Source organism: Pan paniscus, chromosome 19 (assembly GCF_029289425.2).
Source record: "Pan paniscus chromosome 19, NHGRI_mPanPan1-v2.0_pri, whole genome shotgun sequence".
NCBI lineage: Eukaryota > Metazoa > Chordata > Mammalia > Primates > Hominidae > Pan > Pan paniscus.
The window spans coordinates 21643174-21664235 of NC_073268.2; the positions used below are offsets into that span (position 1 = coordinate 21643174).

Here is a 21062-nt window from a genome sequence, read left to right on the forward strand (position 1 = left end):
GATCTTTCTGATAAGTGCATAGAAGAAACGCTGACGTTTGCTGTCCTCCCTCTCCACCTCGGCTACCACAAAGGGAAAGGCCCCCTGTCCAGTGGACACGTGACTCGCGTGACCTATCGATCACTGGAGATGACTGGCACTCCTTACCCTGCCCCCTTGCCTTGACTACAATAAATAGCAGCGCCTCCAGGCATTCGGGGCCACTACCTGTCTGTCTCCGCGCTTTGGTGGCAGTGGTCCCCCGGGCCCAGCTGTCTTTCTTCCTATCTCTTTGTCTTCTGTCTTTATCTCTTCGATCTCTCGTCTCCGCGCACACACACGAAGAGAAAACCCACAGACCCGGTAGGGGTGGACCCTACATTATCTCGGCTACAACATAATCAAGATATTCATGTGGACTACTGAGTCTTTCGGTGCCCCCTTGCTGTTTTAGTTTTGTCCTGCGGCCGAGTGTTTCCCTCGCTTCACGCCAACCCAATCTCCGCCGCCCTGTCTTGTCATCCCCATTCTACAGCCCAGCACGGTGCAGTATGGCAGCCGCTGGCCACAGGTATCTAGGGAGCCCTGGAAATGTGGTCAGTTCTAACGGAGCTGTGCTGTAAGTGTGAAATACACATGGGATTTTGACGGCAGTGGGAGCAAAATTCTCCCAATTTTTTTTTTTTTTTCAGACGGAGGTTCCGCTCTTGTTACCCAGCCTGGAGTCCAATGGCGCGATCTAGGCTCTCTGCAACCTCCGCCTCCCGGGTTCAAGCGATTCCCCTGCCTCAGCCTCCCGAGCAGCTGGGACTACAGGCATGTGCCACCACGCCCGGCTAAGTTTGTATTTTTAGTACACATGGGGTTTCTCCATGTTGGTCAGGCTGGTCTCCAACTCCCGACCTCCGGTGATCCGCCCAGCTGCCGCCTCCCAAAGTGTTGCTTGCGATTACAGGCTTGAGCCACCGCTCACCCTGGCTTTTTTTTTTTTTTTTTTTTTTTTTTTTGACAGACAAACTCTTGCTCTGTCGCCCAGGCTGGAGTGCAGTGGCGCGATCTCGGCTCACTGCAGCCTCTACCTCCCGGGTTCCAGCGATTCTCCTGCCTCAGCCTCCTGGGTAGCTGGGATTACAGGCGTAGGCCACCACGCCCGGCTCATTTTTGTATTTTTAGGGGGTTTCGCCATGTCGGCCAGGCTGGTCTCCAGCTCCTGACCTCAGGCGATCCGCCCGCCTCGGCCTCCCAAAGCGCTGGGATTACAGGCGTAAGCCACCGCGCCGGGCTCTTTCATTCTGTCTTTATTTTCTGAGATAGAGTCTCGCTCGGACGCTCAGGTTGGACTGCAATGGCGTGATCTCGGCTCGCTGAAACTTCCGCCTCCCGGGTTCAAGCGATTCTCCTGTCTCAGCCTCCCGAGTAGCTGGGATTATTGACGGGCAGCACCACGCCCGGCTACCTTTTGTGGTTTTTGTATCTTCTGTCTTCTGCTCTTTAGTACCGCATAGAGCCACAGAAGACTAGCGAGTCGAACAAACGGCCCCTGTTGCAGCAGTTGTTGATCACGGGGCTGCCCCCGGTACTCATCCTGTGTCTCTCGTCCAAATCCCCGCTCCTCCCCAGCTATCACCTCTGCCGATGCTGGTGGTTTCCCTGGGTACCGGGAACCAAACTCTCATTCCCCAGGGGCCTAAGCCCCCCGTGGCCAGGCCCTTCTCAAGTCAGGGTTCCTGCACATTCACAGTTACGGGTGGCCCTGGGAGTAACACCTGGCACCCAAACAGATCACCAGAGTCCACGCATAGTCCACCTGCCCTCCCTGCGTAAGATCAGCTCTTCCTCCTCCCGGCGATAGATCAGGGTCAATGATCCCTGCCAAGATGGCGACTGCTCCAGCCTGCTGGTCCAACCTGTCCAGCCACAGCTGTTGCTCGAAGGCTTGAAGTTCAATGGGACCCTCTCCCGCTTTCTACAAACTGGTTCCTCTATTTTCATGTTTATTTATTTGGGACGGGGTCTGGCTCTGTCACCCAGGCTGGAGTGCAGTGGTGCGATCACTGCTCACTGCAGCATCCACCTCCCAGCGTCCACCCATCCTCCTGGCCTCAGCCTCTGGAACAGCTGGGGTACAGATACGCCCCAGCCCGAACAGGTTTTCACTAGGTTGCCTGGGCTCTTTCTTTCTTTGTCTGTGTTTGTTTGTTGGTTGGTCGGTTGGTTTTTGTTTGTTTCTTTCGAGACGGGGCTCCGGCTCTGCCGCCGGGGCTGCAGTGCAATGGCGCGATCTCACCTCACTGCGGCCTTCTGGGCTCAAGCGATCCCCCCACTGTGCCCGGCCTGAAGACAGCCTTTAGAGAAAGAAGCAGGGGGAGTTCTTCCGAGGACAGACAAGATTTCTGGAGTTTGGAAAGGGTGAGAGACTGGGTCAGCGAAAGGAACATTCCGATCTTTATGTTGGGATGCAACGTTTAATAGATACAGGGATGAGACCCAAAAGAGCCGGCAGAGGTTTGTCATCGTGGTCGCAAGGCAACTGCCGGTGGCTGATCCCGTAAAGGATACGCATACCTAGAGCGGAGCCTAAAGATGCATCAAGCATGACGGGTGGAGCCACGATGCTTGGACTCGAGCTCTGCTCCTGTGCGTTCCGTGATAAATGGCTTATACTACCTGCACCTCAGTTTTTCCCGGGCAAAAAAGGAAGCTTGCTGCCGGTGCGTTGGCACCTGCCTTAAAGTGCCAGCTACTCAGCGGGCTGAAGAGGAAGAAGTTCCTACTAGGAAGACACGTGGACACGTATGTTTACTGCAGCACTATTTACAATAGCAAAGACTTGGAACCAACTCGAATGCCCATGAATGATAGGCTGGATAAAGAAAGTGTGGCACGTATACACCATGGAATTACTACGCAGCCATAAAAAAGGATGAGTTCATGTCCTCTGCGGGAACGTGGATGAAGCTGGAAGGCCTCATTCTCAGCAAACTGACACAGGAAGCGAAAACCAAACACCGCATGTTCTCGCTCCTAAGTGGGAGTTGAACAGTGAGAACACATGGGACACAGGGAGGGGAACATCACACGCCGGGCCCTGACGGGGCGTGGGGGGCAAGGGGAGAGAGAGCATTAGGACAAATAGCCAACGCGTGCGGGGCTTCAAACCTAGACGACTGGTGGATAGGTGCAGCAAAGCACCGTGGCACACGTGTATCTATGTTCCAAACCTGCACGTCCTGCACATGTACCCCAGAACTTGGGAGGGGGTGGGGGAAACCAAAAGAGAGAACGGAGGAGAGGCGGGGGGGGGGTGAAGAGAGAGAGAGAGAGAGAGAGAGAGAGAGACAGAGAGAGAGGAGAAAGAAGTTCAATTCCGGGTGGATCCCATTCCTTTAAAAGGTCGCCACCCACTCGACTGCCAAGCTGAGATCCTAAGGACCTCCCCAAAGGAGGAGGTCGTGGCCTTCCCAAAGCGCAGTAGTCACGGTGGAAACGGAAGCGTGCCGCATAAGCCTACCGCCCGCAGATCAGGAACCTCCCTCGCGGTACTTCAGGGAAGCAGTTAAGTCAAGCCGGCGCGTCACAGGCACTCGGCGTGCAAGCCGCCCCGCAGATGCTACTGTCTCTTACCTCGCTCTGCTTTTAGGAAACACGTTGTATCCCCGGAGGGGGTGCACCGTTCCTGGAGGTACTGCAATACCAGGTCGATGCGTGGAGTGGACGGAGCAAGCTCCTATTCCATCTCCCTGCTCCAAAAATCCATTTAATATATTGTCCTCGGATAGAGGACGTATCAGATATTAAACTGATAAGAACAGATACTACACTTGATCTTAGCCAAAAGGCCGAGAAGCGATGCTGCCGCCTTCGCGCCCGCCGTCACCGTCCCACTCTCATCCACATTCAAGTCGCGGTGAGAGCCCCAGCCTCGCTCCTTGCCCCATTCCCTCTGTCTCGTCCACAGCGCTATTGACGCCCTTACACTCTCGGGCTGATTTCTTATTCTCCGCCTTTGAAAAGGGAAATCTTACACCCGTGCTTCTTCCGGCGTTCCCGGGCTTTCATTTCGAATTTGCATGCCCCGCCCTTTCACGGAGGGCGTGGCCTCCGCCGTTGACTCCACCCCCGGGGCCGCCTCTGCCTGGGGGAGCCGGGGCTCCGCTGGGGGCGACTTCCTTGTTCGTATCGAGCCAGCGAAAAGACAGAACCGGAAGAGACTGGGGGCGAAGGCGACAGGGGTCTGTGGAAGAGACCTGTCGGCGGAGAGCGGTCCACGTTTTCCTGGAGAAAGACGAGGCCCCAGGGCAGGAGCGCGGGCTGCGCTGGGCCTTTACTTCGCCGCCCGCGGGCGGGGAGACCGGCCCCGTACCCGAGGGGACGAGGGGCCCATGCCCAGTCAGGGAAGCCGAAGGCCTGGAGGGGCTTCCGGGAGCAGGGGCTGGAGTTCCTCTGCCAGGCAGGAGGCTGGCACCAGACACCCAGCAGAGGGAGGCGGCGAGGGCCCAGCAAGGATTCTCCCCAGCCCCTGTGCCTGCGTCTCCTGCGGCTTCTGTGCGCGGACCGTGTCCTGTGCTGTGTAGGGAAAGCTGCCTCCCTGCTCGGGACGTGGATTCCCTTCCCCTCCTCCTCGCCTGGCTACTTCTGACGCAGGTCGTCAGGACTCCGCTTGGGTGTCACCCGTCCAGGAAGCCTCCCTTAGTCAAGGGCCCTCGGCACCCGCCCCGTATGTGACTAGCAGCCCTCCTGTGTATTTCATCGCGCCCCCGTTGTTTATATCAGCTATTCCACTCACCACCCTTCTGGGCAACCCTCTATCTCCCGCTCTGAAATCCCATCGCTGAGGGCTGGGACCCCTCCTCAGTGCTTATCCCTGTTTCCCCGCGCGAGTCTGGCGCCTGGCGTGTGGAAGGCGCTCAGCAAACGTTTGTGGAGCGAAGAAACGACGCAAAGGTGATGAGCACGGCAGACCGTGATGAGCACGACGCAGTTAGGAGGCTATTGGCCCGGCGCGGGGGAAAAGGGGGAAGGTCGGGCTCGGGGTGGCAGGACCCCAGGGGGCAGGGGTGACTGCCGGGGTGCTCTTGGGGCAAGGTGGGCGTCAAGGCCCCCAGCAAGGTTGGGATAAAGTTTCTCTCCGAGGCACAGACTGCCGCCTGCGGGCTCAGCATTTACCTCTCCCTTCCTCCTTCCTAACGCAACTTCAGCGGAGGGCTGAGGGCTCTACTGCGCATTACCTGGAAAACTTAATTTCACTCCACGGCCCTAAGAGGTGGGCCTTATTATTAGCCACGGCCAGGGTTAGGGTGAGGCCTCTCCTCCAGGGCAGAATTTCAGAGGGTGCCCACCCCCCCGCCCTAAATCATTCAGCAATCAACATAAACTATAGTTCAACGCAATATATCTTATCTTGTGGGCCGCAAGCCACCCAGGTGCCCAGGCAAGAGCCTGAAGGCACAAGCTGTTCCAGTATAGTAAAGAAAATTATTAGAATAAGAAAAGTTTTACTAGAGATAGGAAACGGATAGGATTATATCTGACTATTATTAATCATTAGTTTGTAGCATTACTCTTTGTTCTATTACCATAATGATCTCTGTTCCATTATGATTACCTTGGGGGAAACCAGGCCACACAGAGTTAGGAGCTGAAGGGCCACAGTGAGAGGTGACCAGGAGACAAGAGTGTGAGCCCTCATTCACGCCCAGAGAAGGGCCGCTGGAGGGCTCCTTGGCCTAGCGGTAATGCCAGTGCCTGGGAAGGCCCTGGTTACTTAGCAGGCCTTGGTCTAGCGGCGGCCCCAGTGCCTGGGAAGGCACCCGTTACTTAGCAGGCCGGGAAAGGGAATCTCCCTCTCTCCAGGGGAGACAGAGAACGCTCCGCTCCACCACCTCTTGTGGGAGGTCTGACATTAGCCAGGCCGGCCCGCAGTCATCCGGAGGCTCCAACGTCTCCCTGTGATGCTGTGCTTCAGTGGGCACGCTCCTTCTTCACTTTCATGTTCCGCCTGTACACCTGGCTCCTCCTTTTAAGTTCTTAGAAGACAGCAGTAGCAGAATTAGTAGGAGTACCACAGTCTTCGATCTTTCTGATAAGTGCATAGAAGAAACGCTGACGTTTGCTGTCCTCCCTCTCCACCTCGGCTACCACAAAGGGAAAGGCCCCCTGTCCAGTGGACACGTGACTCGCGTGACCTATCGATCACTGGAGATGACTGGCACTCCTTACCCTGCCCCCTTGCCTTGACTACAATAAATAGCAGCGCCTCCAGGCATTCGGGGCCACTACCTGTCTGTCTCCGCGCTTTGGTGGCAGTGGTCCCCCGGGCCCAGCTGTCTTTCTTCCTATCTCTTTGTCTTCTGTCTTTATCTCTTCGATCTCTCGTCTCCGCGCACACACACGAAGAGAAAACCCACAGACCCGGTAGGGGTGGACCCTACATTATCTCGGCTACAACATAATCAAGATATTCATGTGGACTACTGAGTCTTTCGGTGCCCCCTTGCTGTTTTAGTTTTGTCCTGCGGCCGAGTGTTTCCCTCGCTTCACGCCAACCCAATCTCCGCCGCCCTGTCTTGTCATCCCCATTCTACAGCCCAGCACGGTGCAGTATGGCAGCCGCTGGCCACAGGTATCTAGGGAGCCCTGGAAATGTGGTCAGTTCTAACGGAGCTGTGCTGTAAGTGTGAAATACACATGGGATTTTGACGGCAGTGGGAGCAAAATTCTCCCAATTTTTTTTTTTTTTTTTCAGACGGAGGTTCCGCTCTTGTTACCCAGCCTGGAGTCCAATGGCGCGATCTAGGCTCTCTGCAACCTCCGCCTCCCGGGTTCAAGCGATTCCCCTGCCTCAGCCTCCCGAGCAGCTGGGACTACAGGCATGTGCCACCACGCCCGGCTAAGTTTGTATTTTTAGTACACATGGGGTTTCTCCATGTTGGTCAGGCTGGTCTCCAACTCCCGACCTCCGGTGATCCGCCCAGCTGCTGCCTCCCAAAGTGTTGCTTGCGATTACAGGCTTGAGCCACCGCTCACCCTGGCTTTTTTTTTTTTTTTTTTTTTTTTTTTTGACAGACAAACTCTTGCTCTGTCGCCCAGGCTGGAGTGCAGTGGCGCGATCTCGGCTCACTGCAGCCTCTACCTCCCGGGTTCCAGCGATTCTCCTGCCTCAGCCTCCTGGGTAGCTGGGATTACAGGCGTAGGCCACCACGCCCGGCTCATTTTTGTATTTTTAGGGGGTTTCGCCATGTCGGCCAGGCTGGTCTCCAGCTCCTGACCTCAGGCGATCCGCCCGCCTCGGCCTCCCAAAGCGCTGGGATTACAGGCGTAAGCCACCGCGCCGGGCTCTTTCATTCTGTCTTTATTTTCTGAGATAGAGTCTCGCTCGGACGCTCAGGTTGGACTGCAATGGCGTGATCTCGGCTCGCTGAAACTTCCGCCTCCCGGGTTCAAGCGATTCTCCTGTCTCAGCCTCCCGAGTAGCTGGGATTATTGACGGGCAGCACCACGCCCGGCTACCTTTTGTGGTTTTTGTATCTTCTGTCTTCTGCTCTTTAGTACCGCATAGAGCCACAGAAGACTAGCGAGTCGAACAAACGGCCCCTGTTGCAGCAGTTGTTGATCACGGGGCTGCCCCCGGTACTCATCCTGTGTCTCTCGTCCAAATCCCCGCTCCTCCCCAGCTATCACCTCTGCCGATGCTGGTGGTTTCCCTGGGTACCGGGAACCAAACTCTCATTCCCCAGGGGCCTAAGCCCCCCGTGGCCAGGCCCTTCTCAAGTCAGGGTTCCTGCACATTCACAGTTACGGGTGGCCCTGGGAGTAACACCTGGCACCCAAACAGATCACCAGAGTCCACGCATAGTCCACCTGCCCTCCCTGCGTAAGATCAGCTCTTCCTCCTCCCGGCGATAGATCAGGGTCAATGATCCCTGCCAAGATGGCGACTGCTCCAGCCTGCTGGTCCAACCTGTCCAGCCACAGCTGTTGCTCGAAGGCTTGAAGTTCAATGGGACCCTCTCCCGCTTTCTACAAACTGGTTCCTCTATTTTCATGTTTATTTATTTGGGACGGGGTCTGGCTCTGTCACCCAGGCTGGAGTGCAGTGGTGCGATCACTGCTCACTGCAGCATCCACCTCCCAGCGTCCACCCATCCTCCTGGCCTCAGCCTCTGGAACAGCTGGGGTACAGATACGCCCCAGCCCGAACAGGTTTTCACTAGGTTGCCTGGGCTCTTTCTTTCTTTGTCTGTGTTTGTTTGTTGGTTGGTCGGTTGGTTTTTGTTTGTTTCTTTCGAGACGGGGCTCCGGCTCTGCCGCCGGGGCTGCAGTGCAATGGCGCGATCTCACCTCACTGCGGCCTTCTGGGCTCAAGCGATCCCCCCACTGTGCCCGGCCTGAAGACAGCCTTTAGAGAAAGAAGCAGGGGGAGTTCTTCCGAGGACAGACAAGATTTCTGGAGTTTGGAAAGGGTGAGAGACTGGGTCAGCGAAAGGAACATTCCGATCTTTATGTTGGGATGCAACGTATAATAGATACAGGGATGAGACCCAAAAGAGCCGGCAGAGGTTTGTCATCGTGGTCGCAAGGCAACTGCCGGTGGCTGATCCCGTAAAGGATACGCATACCTAGAGCGGAGCCTAAAGATGCATCAAGCATGACGGGTGGAGCCACGATGCTTGGACTCGAGCTCTGCTCCTGTGCGTTCCGTGATAAATGGCTTATACTACCTGCACCTCAGTTTTTCCCGGGCAAAAAAGGAAGCTTGCTGCCGGTGCGTTGGCACCTGCCTTAAAGTGCCAGCTACTCAGCGGGCTGAAGAGGAAGAAGTTCCTACTAGGAAGACACGTGGACACGTATGTTTACTGCAGCACTATTTACAATAGCAAAGACTTGGAACCAACTCGAATGCCCATGAATGATAGGCTGGATAAAGAAAGTGTGGCACGTATACACCATGGAATTACTACGCAGCCATAAAAAAGGATGAGTTCATGTCCTCTGCGGGAACGTGGATGAAGCTGGAAGGCCTCATTCTCAGCAAACTGACACAGGAAGCGAAAACCAAACACCGCATGTTCTCGCTCCTAAGTGGGAGTTGAACAGTGAGAACACATGGGACACAGGGAGGGGAACATCACACGCCGGGCCCTGACGGGGCGTGGGGGGCAAGGGGAGAGAGAGCATTAGGACAAATAGCCAACGCGTGCGGGGCTTCAAACCTAGACGACTGGTGGATAGGTGCAGCAAAGCACCGTGGCACACGTGTATCTATGTTCCAAACCTGCACGTCCTGCACATGTACCCCAGAACTTGGGAGGGGGTGGGGGAAACCAAAAGAGAGAACGGAGGAGAGGCGGGGGGGGGGGTGAAGAGAGAGAGAGAGGAGAAAGAAGTTCAATTCCGGGTGGATCCCATTCCTTTAAAAGGTCGCCACCCACTCGACTGCCAAGCTGAGATCCTAAGGACCTCCCCAAAGGAGGAGGTCGTGGCCTTCCCAAAGCGCAGTAGTCACGGTGGAAACGGAAGCGTGCCGCATAAGCCTACCGCCCGCAGATCAGGAACCTCCCTCGCGGTACTTCAGGGAAGCAGTTAAGTCAAGCCGGCGCGTCACAGGCACTCGGCGTGCAAGCCGCCCCGCAGATGCTACTGTCTCTTACCTCGCTCTGCTTTTAGGAAACACGTTGTATCCCCGGAGGGGGTGCACCGTTCCTGGAGGTACTGCAATACCAGGTCGATGCGTGGAGTGGACGGAGCAAGCTCCTATTCCATCTCCCTGCTCCAAAAATCCATTTAATATATTGTCCTCGGATAGAGGACGTATCAGATATTAAACTGATAAGAACAGATACTACACTTGATCTTAGCCAAAAGGCCGAGAAGCGATGCTGCCGCCTTCGCGCCCGCCGTCACCGTCCCACTCTCATCCACATTCAAGTCGCGGTGAGAGCCCCAGCCTCGCTCCTTGCCCCATTCCCTCTGTCTCGTCCACAGCGCTATTGACGCCCTTACACTCTCGGGCTGATTTCTTATTCTCCGCCTTTGAAAAGGGAAATCTTACACCCGTGCTTCTTCCGGCGTTCCCGGGCTTTCATTTCGAATTTGCATGCCCCGCCCTTTCACGGAGGGCGTGGCCTCCGCCGTTGACTCCACCCCCGGGGCCGCCTCTGCCTGGGGGAGCCGGGGCTCCGCTGGGGGCGACTTCCTTGTTCGTATCGAGCCAGCGAAAAGACAGAACCGGAAGAGACTGGGGGCGAAGGCGACAGGGGTCTGTGGAAGAGACCTGTCGGCGGAGAGCGGTCCACGTTTTCCTGGAGAAAGACGAGGCCCCAGGGCAGGAGCGCGGGCTGCGCTGGGCCTTTACTTCGCCGCCCGCGGGCGGGGAGACCGGCCCCGTACCCGAGGGGACGAGGGGCCCATGCCCAGTCAGGGAAGCCGAAGGCCTGGAGGGGCTTCCGGGAGCAGGGGCTGGAGTTCCTCTGCCAGGCAGGAGGCTGGCACCAGACACCCAGCAGAGGGAGGCGGCGAGGGCCCAGCAAGGATTCTCCCCAGCCCCTGTGCCTGCGTCTCCTGCGGCTTCTGTGCGCGGACCGTGTCCTGTGCTGTGTAGGGAAAGCTGCCTCCCTGCTCGGGACGTGGATTCCCTTCCCCTCCTCCTCGCCTGGCTACTTCTGACGCAGGTCGTCAGGACTCCGCTTGGGTGTCACCCGTCCAGGAAGCCTCCCTTAGTCAAGGGCCCTCGGCACCCGCCCCGTATGTGACTAGCAGCCCTCCTGTGTATTTCATCGCGCCCCCGTTGTTTATATCAGCTATTCCACTCACCACCCTTCTGGGCAACCCTCTATCTCCCGCTCTGAAATCCCATCGCTGAGGGCTGGGACCCCTCCTCAGTGCTTATCCCTGTTTCCCCGCGCGAGTCTGGCGCCTGGCGTGTGGAAGGCGCTCAGCAAACGTTTGTGGAGCGAAGAAACGACGCAAAGGTGATGAGCACGGCAGACCGTGATGAGCACGACGCAGTTAGGAGGCTATTGGCCCGGCGCGGGGGAAAAGGGGGAAGGTCGGGCTCGGGGTGGCAGGACCCCAGGGGGCAGGGGTGACTGCCGGGGTGCTCTTGGGGCAAGGTGGGCGTCAAGGCCCCCAGCAAGGTTGGGATAAAGTTTCTCTCCGAGGCACAGACTGCCGCCTGCGGGCTCAGCATTTACCTCTCCCTTCCTCCTTCCTAACGCAACTTCAGCGGAGGGCTGAGGGCTCTACTGCGCATTACCTGGAAAACTTAATTTCACTCCACGGCCCTAAGAGGTGGGCCTTATTATTAGCCACGGCCAGGGTTAGGGTGAGGCCTCTCCTCCAGGGCAGAATTTCAGAGGGTGCCCACCCCCCCGCCCTAAATCATTCAGCAATCAACATAAACTATAGTTCAACGCAATATATCTTATCTTGTGGGCCGCAAGCCACCCAGGTGCCCAGGCAAGAGCCTGAAGGCACAAGCTGTTCCAGTATAGTAAAGAAAATTATTAGAATAAGAAAAGTTTTACTAGAGATAGGAAACGGATAGGATTATATCTGACTATTATTAATCATTAGTTTGTAGCATTACTCTTTGTTCTATTACCATAATGATCTCTGTTCCATTATGATTACCTTGGGGGAAACCAGGCCACACAGAGTTAGGAGCTGAAGGGCCACAGTGAGAGGTGACCAGGAGACAAGAGTGTGAGCCCTCATTCACGCCCAGAGAAGGGCCGCTGGAGGGCTCCTTGGCCTAGCGGTAATGCCAGTGCCTGGGAAGGCCCTGGTTACTTAGCAGGCCTTGGTCTAGCGGCGGCCCCAGTGCCTGGGAAGGCACCCGTTACTTAGCAGGCCGGGAAAGGGAATCTCCCTCTCTCCAGGGGAGACAGAGAACGCTCCGCTCCACCACCTCTTGTGGGAGGTCTGACATTAGCCAGGCCGGCCCGCAGTCATCCGGAGGCTCCAACGTCTCCCTGTGATGCTGTGCTTCAGTGGGCACGCTCCTTCTTCACTTTCATGTTCCGCCTGTACACCTGGCTCCTCCTTTTAAGTTCTTAGAAGACAGCAGTAGCAGAATTAGTAGGAGTACCACAGTCTTCGATCTTTCTGATAAGTGCATAGAAGAAACGCTGACGTTTGCTGTCCTCCCTCTCCACCTCGGCTACCACAAAGGGAAAGGCCCCCTGTCCAGTGGACACGTGACTCGCGTGACCTATCGATCACTGGAGATGACTGGCACTCCTTACCCTGCCCCCTTGCCTTGACTACAATAAATAGCAGCGCCTCCAGGCATTCGGGGCCACTACCTGTCTGTCTCCGCGCTTTGGTGGCAGTGGTCCCCCGGGCCCAGCTGTCTTTCTTCCTATCTCTTTGTCTTCTGTCTTTATCTCTTCGATCTCTCGTCTCCGCGCACACACACGAAGAGAAAACCCACAGACCCGGTAGGGGTGGACCCTACATTATCTCGGCTACAACATAATCAAGATATTCATGTGGACTACTGAGTCTTTCGGTGCCCCCTTGCTGTTTTAGTTTTGTCCTGCGGCCGAGTGTTTCCCTCGCTTCACGCCAACCCAATCTCCGCCGCCCTGTCTTGTCATCCCCATTCTACAGCCCAGCACGGTGCAGTATGGCAGCCGCTGGCCACAGGTATCTAGGGAGCCCTGGAAATGTGGTCAGTTCTAACGGAGCTGTGCTGTAAGTGTGAAATACACATGGGATTTTGACGGCAGTGGGAGCAAAATTCTCCCAATTTTTTTTTTTTTTTTTCAGACGGAGGTTCCGCTCTTGTTACCCAGCCTGGAGTCCAATGGCGCGATCTAGGCTCTCTGCAACCTCCGCCTCCCGGGTTCAAGCGATTCCCCTGCCTCAGCCTCCCGAGCAGCTGGGACTACAGGCATGTGCCACCACGCCCGGCTAAGTTTGTATTTTTAGTACACATGGGGTTTCTCCATGTTGGTCAGGCTGGTCTCCAACTCCCGACCTCCGGTGATCCGCCCAGCTGCTGCCTCCCAAAGTGTTGCTTGCGATTACAGGCTTGAGCCACCGCTCACCCTGGCTTTTTTTTTTTTTTTTTTTTTTTTTTTTGACAGACAAACTCTTGCTCTGTCGCCCAGGCTGGAGTGCAGTGGCGCGATCTCGGCTCACTGCAGCCTCTACCTCCCGGGTTCCAGCGATTCTCCTGCCTCAGCCTCCTGGGTAGCTGGGATTACAGGCGTAGGCCACCACGCCCGGCTCATTTTTGTATTTTTAGGGGGTTTCGCCATGTCGGCCAGGCTGGTCTCCAGCTCCTGACCTCAGGCGATCCGCCCGCCTCGGCCTCCCAAAGCGCTGGGATTACAGGCGTAAGCCACCGCGCCGGGCTCTTTCATTCTGTCTTTATTTTCTGAGATAGAGTCTCGCTCGGACGCTCAGGTTGGACTGCAATGGCGTGATCTCGGCTCGCTGAAACTTCCGCCTCCCGGGTTCAAGCGATTCTCCTGTCTCAGCCTCCCGAGTAGCTGGGATTATTGACGGGCAGCACCACGCCCGGCTACCTTTTGTGGTTTTTGTATCTTCTGTCTTCTGCTCTTTAGTACCGCATAGAGCCACAGAAGACTAGCGAGTCGAACAAACGGCCCCTGTTGCAGCAGTTGTTGATCACGGGGCTGCCCCCGGTACTCATCCTGTGTCTCTCGTCCAAATCCCCGCTCCTCCCCAGCTATCACCTCTGCCGATGCTGGTGGTTTCCCTGGGTACCGGGAACCAAACTCTCATTCCCCAGGGGCCTAAGCCCCCCGTGGCCAGGCCCTTCTCAAGTCAGGGTTCCTGCACATTCACAGTTACGGGTGGCCCTGGGAGTAACACCTGGCACCCAAACAGATCACCAGAGTCCACGCATAGTCCACCTGCCCTCCCTGCGTAAGATCAGCTCTTCCTCCTCCCGGCGATAGATCAGGGTCAATGATCCCTGCCAAGATGGCGACTGCTCCAGCCTGCTGGTCCAACCTGTCCAGCCACAGCTGTTGCTCGAAGGCTTGAAGTTCAATGGGACCCTCTCCCGCTTTCTACAAACTGGTTCCTCTATTTTCATGTTTATTTATTTGGGACGGGGTCTGGCTCTGTCACCCAGGCTGGAGTGCAGTGGTGCGATCACTGCTCACTGCAGCATCCACCTCCCAGCGTCCACCCATCCTCCTGGCCTCAGCCTCTGGAACAGCTGGGGTACAGATACGCCCCAGCCCGAACAGGTTTTCACTAGGTTGCCTGGGCTCTTTCTTTCTTTGTCTGTGTTTGTTTGTTGGTTGGTCGGTTGGTTTTTGTTTGTTTCTTTCGAGACGGGGCTCCGGCTCTGCCGCCGGGGCTGCAGTGCAATGGCGCGATCTCACCTCACTGCGGCCTTCTGGGCTCAAGCGATCCCCCCACTGTGCCCGGCCTGAAGACAGCCTTTAGAGAAAGAAGCAGGGGGAGTTCTTCCGAGGACAGACAAGATTTCTGGAGTTTGGAAAGGGTGAGAGACTGGGTCAGCGAAAGGAACATTCCGATCTTTATGTTGGGATGCAACGTATAATAGATACAGGGATGAGACCCAAAAGAGCCGGCAGAGGTTTGTCATCGTGGTCGCAAGGCAACTGCCGGTGGCTGATCCCGTAAAGGATACGCATACCTAGAGCGGAGCCTAAAGATGCATCAAGCATGACGGGTGGAGCCACGATGCTTGGACTCGAGCTCTGCTCCTGTGCGTTCCGTGATAAATGGCTTATACTACCTGCACCTCAGTTTTTCCCGGGCAAAAAAGGAAGCTTGCTGCCGGTGCGTTGGCACCTGCCTTAAAGTGCCAGCTACTCAGCGGGCTGAAGAGGAAGAAGTTCCTACTAGGAAGACACGTGGACACGTATGTTTACTGCAGCACTATTTACAATAGCAAAGACTTGGAACCAACTCGAATGCCCATGAATGATAGGCTGGATAAAGAAAGTGTGGCACGTATACACCATGGAATTACTACGCAGCCATAAAAAAGGATGAGTTCATGTCCTCTGCGGGAACGTGGATGAAGCTGGAAGGCCTCATTCTCAGCAAACTGACACAGGAAGCGAAAACCAAACACCGCATGTTCTCGCTCCTAAGTGGGAGTTGAACAGTGAGAACACATGGGACACAGGGAGGGGAACATCACACGCCGGGCCCTGACGGGGCGTGGGGGGCAAGGGGAGAGAGAGCATTAGGACAAATAGCCAACGCGTGCGGGGCTTCAAACCTAGACGACTGGTGGATAGGTGCAGCAAAGCACCGTGGCACACGTGTATCTATGTTCCAAACCTGCACGTCCTGCACATGTACCCCAGAACTTGGGAGGGGGTGGGGGAAACCAAAAGAGAGAACGGAGGAGAGGCGGGGGGGGGGGTGAAGAGAGAGAGAGAGGAGAAAGAAGTTCAATTCCGGGTGGATCCCATTCCTTTAAAAGGTCGCCACCCACTCGACTGCCAAGCTGAGATCCTAAGGACCTCCCCAAAGGAGGAGGTCGTGGCCTTCCCAAAGCGCAGTAGTCACGGTGGAAACGGAAGCGTGCCGCATAAGCCTACCGCCCGCAGATCAGGAACCTCCCTCGCGGTACTTCAGGGAAGCAGTTAAGTCAAGCCGGCGCGTCACAGGCACTCGGCGTGCAAGCCGCCCCGCAGATGCTACTGTCTCTTACCTCGCTCTGCTTTTAGGAAACACGTTGTATCCCCGGAGGGGGTGCACCGTTCCTGGAGGTACTGCAATACCAGGTCGATGCGTGGAGTGGACGGAGCAAGCTCCTATTCCATCTCCCTGCTCCAAAAATCCATTTAATATATTGTCCTCGGATAGAGGACGTATCAGATATTAAACTGATAAGAACAGATACTACACTTGATCTTAGCCAAAAGGCCGAGAAGCGATGCTGCCGCCTTCGCGCCCGCCGTCACCGTCCCACTCTCATCCACATTCAAGTCGCGGTGAGAGCCCCAGCCTCGCTCCTTGCCCCATTCCCTCTGTCTCGTCCACAGCGCTATTGACGCCCTTACACTCTCGGGCTGATTTCTTATTCTCCGCCTTTGAAAAGGGAAATCTTACACCCGTGCTTCTTCCGGCGTTCCCGGGCTTTCATTTCGAATTTGCATGCCCCGCCCTTTCACGGAGGGCGTGGCCTCCGCCGTTGACTCCGCCCCCGGGGCCGCCTCTGCCTGGGGGAGCCGGGGCTCCGCTGGGGGCGACTTCCTTGTTCGTATCGAGCCAGCGAAAAGACAGAACCGGAAGAGACTGGGGGCGAAGGCGACAGGGGTCTGTGGAAGAGACCTGTCGGCGGAGAGCGGTCCACGTTTTCCTGGAGAAAGACGAGGCCCCAGGGCAGGAGCGCGGGCTGCGCTGGGCCTTTACTTCGCCGCCCGCGGGCGGGGAGACCGGCCCCGTACCCGAGGGGACGAGGGGCCCATGCCCAGTCAGGGAAGCCGAAGGCCTGGAGGGGCTTCCGGGAGCAGGGGCTGGAGTTCCTCTGCCAGGCAGGAGGCTGGCACCAGACACCCAGCAGAGGGAGGCGGCGAGGGCCCAGCAAGGATTCTCCCCAGCCCCTGTGCCTGCGTCTCCTGCGGCTTCTGTGCGCGGACCGTGTCCTGTGCTGTGTAGGGAAAGCTGCCTCCCTGCTCGGGACGTGGATTCCCTTCCCCTCCTCCTCGCCTGGCTACTTCTGACGCAGGTCGTCAGGACTCCGCTTGGGTGTCACCCGTCCAGGAAGCCTCCCTTAGTCAAGGGCCCTCGGCACCCGCCCCGTATGTGACTAGCAGCCCTCCTGTGTATTTCATCGCGCCCCCGTTGTTTATATCAGCTATTCCACTCACCACCCTTCTGGGCAACCCTTTATCTCCCGCTCTGAAATCCCATCGCTGAGGGCTGGGACCCCTCCTCAGTGCTTATCCCTGTTTCCCCGCGCGAGTCTGGCGCCTGGCGTGTGGAAGGCGCTCAGCAAACGTTTGTGGAGCGAAGAAACGACGCAAAGGTGATGAGCACGGCAGACCGTGATGAGCACGACGCAGTTAGGAGGCTATTGGCCCGGCGCGGGGGAAAAGGGGGAAGGTCGGGCTCGGGGTGGCAGGACCCCAGAGGGCAGGGGTGACTGCCGGGGTGCTCTTGGGGCAAGGTGGGCGTCAAGGCCCCCAGCAAGGTTGGGATAAAGTTTCTCTCCGAGGCACAGACTGCCGCCTGCGGGCTCAGCATTTACCTCTCCCTTCCTCCTTCCTAACGCAACTTCAGCGGAGGGCTGAGGGCTCTACTGCGCATTACCTGGAAAACTTAATTTCACTCCACGGCCCTAAGAGGTGGGCCTTATTATTAGCCACGGCCAGGGTTAGGGTGAGGCCTCTCCTCCAGGGCAGAATTTCAGAGGGTGCCCACCCCCCCGCCCTAAATCATTCAGCAATCAACATAAACTATAGTTCAACGCAATATATCTTATCTTGTGGGCCGCAAGCCACCCAGGTGCCCAGGCAAGAGCCTGAAGGCACAAGCTGTTCCAGTATAGTAAAGAAAATTATTAGAATAAGAAAAGTTTTACTAGAGATAGGAAACGGATAGGATTATATCTGACTATTATTAATCATTAGTTTGTAGCATTACTCTTTGTTCTATTACCATAATGATCTCTGTTCCATTATGATTACCTTGGGGGAAACCAGGCCACACAGAGTTAGGAGCTGAAGGGCCACAGTGAGAGGTGACCAGGAGACAAGAGTGTGAGCCCTCATTCACGCCCAGAGAAGGGCCGCTGGAGGGCTCCTTGGCCTAGCGGTAATGCCAGTGCCTGGGAAGGCCCTGGTTACTTAGCAGGCCTTGGTCTAGCGGCGGCCCCAGTGCCTGGGAAGGCACCCGTTACTTAGCAGGCCGGGAAAGGGAATCTCCCTCTCTCCAGGGGAGACAGAGAACGCTCCGCTCCACCACCTCTTGTGGGAGGTCTGACATTAGCCAGGCCGGCCCGCAGTCATCCGGAGGCTCCAACGTCTCCCTGTGATGCTGTGCTTCAGTGGGCACGCTCCTTCTTCACTTTCATGTTCCGCCTGTACACCTGGCTCCTCCTTTTAAGTTCTTAGAAGACAGCAGTAGCAGAATTAGTAGGAGTACCACAGTCTTCGATCTTTCTGATAAGTGCATAGAAGAAACGCTGACGTTTGCTGTCCTCCCTCTCCACCTCGGCTACCACAAAGGGAAAGGCCCCCTGTCCAGTGGACACGTGACTCGCGTGACCTATCGATCACTGGAGATGACTGGCACTCCTTACCCTGCCCCCTTGCCTTGACTACAATAAATAGCAGCGCCTCCAGGCATTCGGGGCCACTACCTGTCTGTCTCCGCGCTTTGGTGGCAGTGGTCCCCCGGGCCCAGCTGTCTTTCTTCCTATCTCTTTGTCTTCTGTCTTTATCTCTTCGATCTCTCGTCTCCGCGCACACACACGAAGAGAAAACCCACAGACCCGGTAGGGGTGGACCCTACATTATCTCGGCTACAACATAATCAAGATATTCATGTGGACTACTGAGTCTTTCGGTGCCCCCTTGCTGTTTTAGTTTTGTCCTGCGGCCGAGTGTTTCCCTCGCTTCACGCCAACCCAATCTCCGCCGCCCTGTCTTGTCATCCCCATTCTACAGCCCAGCACGGTGCAGTATGGCAGCCGCTGGCCACAGGTATCTAGGGAGCCCTGGAAATGTGGTCAGTTCTAACGGAGCTGTGCTGTAAGTGTGAAATACACATGGGATTTTGACGGCAGTGGGAGCAAAATTCTCCCAATTTTTTTTTTTTTTTCAGACGGAGGTTCCGCTCTTGTTACCCAGCCTGGAGTCCAATGGCGCGATCTAGGCTCTCTGCAACCTCCGCCTCCCGGGTTCAAGCGATTCCCCTGCCTCAGCCTCCCGAGCAGCTGGGACTACAGGCATGTGCCACCACGCCCGGCTAAGTTTGTATTTTTAGTACACATGGGGTTTCTCCATGTTGGTCAGGCTGGTCTCCAACTCCCGACCTCCGGTGATCCGCCCAGCTGCCGCCTCCCAAAGTGTTGCTTGCGATTACAGGCTTGAGCCACCGCTCACCCTGGCTTTTTTTTTTTTTTTTTTTTTTTTTTTTTGACAGACAAACTCTTGCTCTGTCGCCCAGGCTGGAGTGCAGTGGCGCGATCTCGGCTCACTGCAGCCTCTACCTCCCGGGTTCCAGCGATTCTCCTGCCTCAGCCTCCTGGGTAGCTGGGATTACAGGCGTAGGCCACCACGCCCGGCTCATTTTTGTATTTTTAGGGGGTTTCGCCATGTCGGCCAGGCTGGTCTCCAGCTCCTGACCTCAGGCGATCCGCCCGCCTCGGCCTCCCAAAGCGCTGGGATTACAGGCGTAAGCCACCGCGCCGGGCTCTTTCATTCTGTCTTTATTTTCTGAGATAGAGTCTCGCTCGGACGCTCAGGTTGGACTGCAATGGCGTGATCTCGGCTCGCTGAAACTTCCGCCTCCCGGGTTCAAGCGATTCTCCTGTCTCAGCCTCCCGAGTAGCTGGGATTATTGACGGGCAGCACCACGCCCGGCTACCTTTTGTGGTTTTTGTATCTTCTGTCTTCTGCTCTTTAGTACCGCATAGAGCCACAGAAGACTAGCGAGTCGAACAAACGGCCCCTGTTGCAGCAGTTGTTGATCACGGGGCTGCCCCCGGTACTCATCCTGTGTCTCTCGTCCAAATCCCCGCTCCTCCCCAGCTATCACCTCTGCCGATGCTGGTGGTTTCCCTGGGTACCGGGAACCAAACTCTCATTCCCCAGGGGCCTAAGCCCCCCGTGGCCAGGCCCTTCTCAAGTCAGGGTTCCTGCACATTCACAGTTACGGGTGGCCCTGGGAGTAACACCTGGCACCCAAACAGATCACCAGAGTCCACGCATAGTCCACCTGCCCTCCCTGCGTAAGATCAGCTCTTCCTCCTCCCGGCGATAGATCAGGGTCAATGATCCCTGCCAAGATGGCGACTGCTCCAGCCTGCTGGTCCAACCTGTCCAGCCACAGCTGTTGCTCGAAGGCTTGAAGTTCAATGGGACCCTCTCCCGCTTTCTACAAACTGGTTCCTCTATTTTCATGTTTATTTATTTGGGACGGGGTCTGGCTCTGTCACCCAGGCTGGAGTGCAGTGGTGCGATCACTGCTCACTGCAGCATCCACCTCCCAGCGTCCACCCATCCTCCTGGCCTCAGCCTCTGGAACAGCTGGGGTACAGATACGCCCCAGCCCGAACAGGTTTTCACTAGGTTGCCTGGGCTCTTTCTTTCTTTGTCTGTGTTTGTTTGTTGGTTGGTCGGTTGGTTTTTGTTTGTTTCTTTCGAGACGGGGCTCCGGCTCTGCCGCCGGGGCTGCAGTGCAATGGCGCGATCTCACCTCACTGCGGCCTTCTGGGCTCAAGCGATCCCCCCACTGTGCCCGGCCTGAAGACAGCCTTTAGAGAAAGAAGCAGGGGGAGTTCTTCCGAGGACAGACAAGATTTCTGGAGTTTGGAAAGGGTGAGAGACTGGGTCAGCGAAAGGAACATTCCGATCTTTATGTTGGGATGCAACGTTTAATAGATACAGGGATGAGACCCAAAAGAGCCGGCAGAGGTTTGTCATCGTGGTCGCAAGGCAACTGCCGGTGGCTGATCCCGTAAAGGATACGCATACCTAGAGCGGAGCCTAAAGATGCATCAAGCATGACGGGTGGAGCCACGATGCTTGGACTCGAGCTCTGCTCCTGTGCGTTCCGTGATAAATGGCTTATACTACCTGCACCTCAGTTTTTCCCGGGCAAAAAAGGAAGCTTGCTGCCGGTGCGTTGGCACCTGCCTTAAAGTGCCAGCTACTCAGCGGGCTGAAGAGGAAGAAGTTCCTACTAGGAAGACACGTGGACACGTATGTTTACTGCAGCACTATTTACAATAGCAAAGACTTGGAACCAACTCGAATGCCCATGAATGATAGGCTGGATAAAGAAAGTGTGGCACGTATACACCATGGAATTACTACGCAGCCATAAAAAAGGATGAGTTCATGTCCTCTGCGGGAACGTGGATGAAGCTGGAAGGCCTCATTCTCAGC

General features: G+C 56.3%; 1 long non-coding RNA gene and 3 other non-coding genes across 5 annotated transcripts in view; 1 reads left to right on the forward strand and 3 right to left on the reverse strand.

Moving 5' to 3' along the window:
- The window catches only part of LOC117976474 (uncharacterized), a 190879-nt gene that overhangs the window by 130177 nt on the left and 39640 nt on the right, over positions 1 to 21062 (forward strand). For both annotated transcript variants that reach the window (XR_010110633.1, XR_010110634.1), the window contains one exon: positions 1 to 21062. This exon is cut by the window's left edge and continues 76480 nt beyond it; it is cut by the window's right edge and continues 39640 nt beyond it. This is a non-coding gene — a long non-coding RNA (uncharacterized LOC117976474).
- Positions 3640 to 3830, reverse strand: LOC129394549 (U2 spliceosomal RNA). The gene has a single exon (XR_008621835.2). It is a non-coding gene; the product is annotated as a U2 spliceosomal RNA (small nuclear RNA).
- On the reverse strand, positions 9666 to 9856 carry LOC134729543 (U2 spliceosomal RNA). The gene has a single exon (XR_010110753.1). It is a non-coding gene; the product is annotated as a U2 spliceosomal RNA (small nuclear RNA).
- On the reverse strand, positions 15692 to 15882 carry LOC134729544 (U2 spliceosomal RNA). The gene has a single exon (XR_010110754.1). It is a non-coding gene; the product is annotated as a U2 spliceosomal RNA (small nuclear RNA).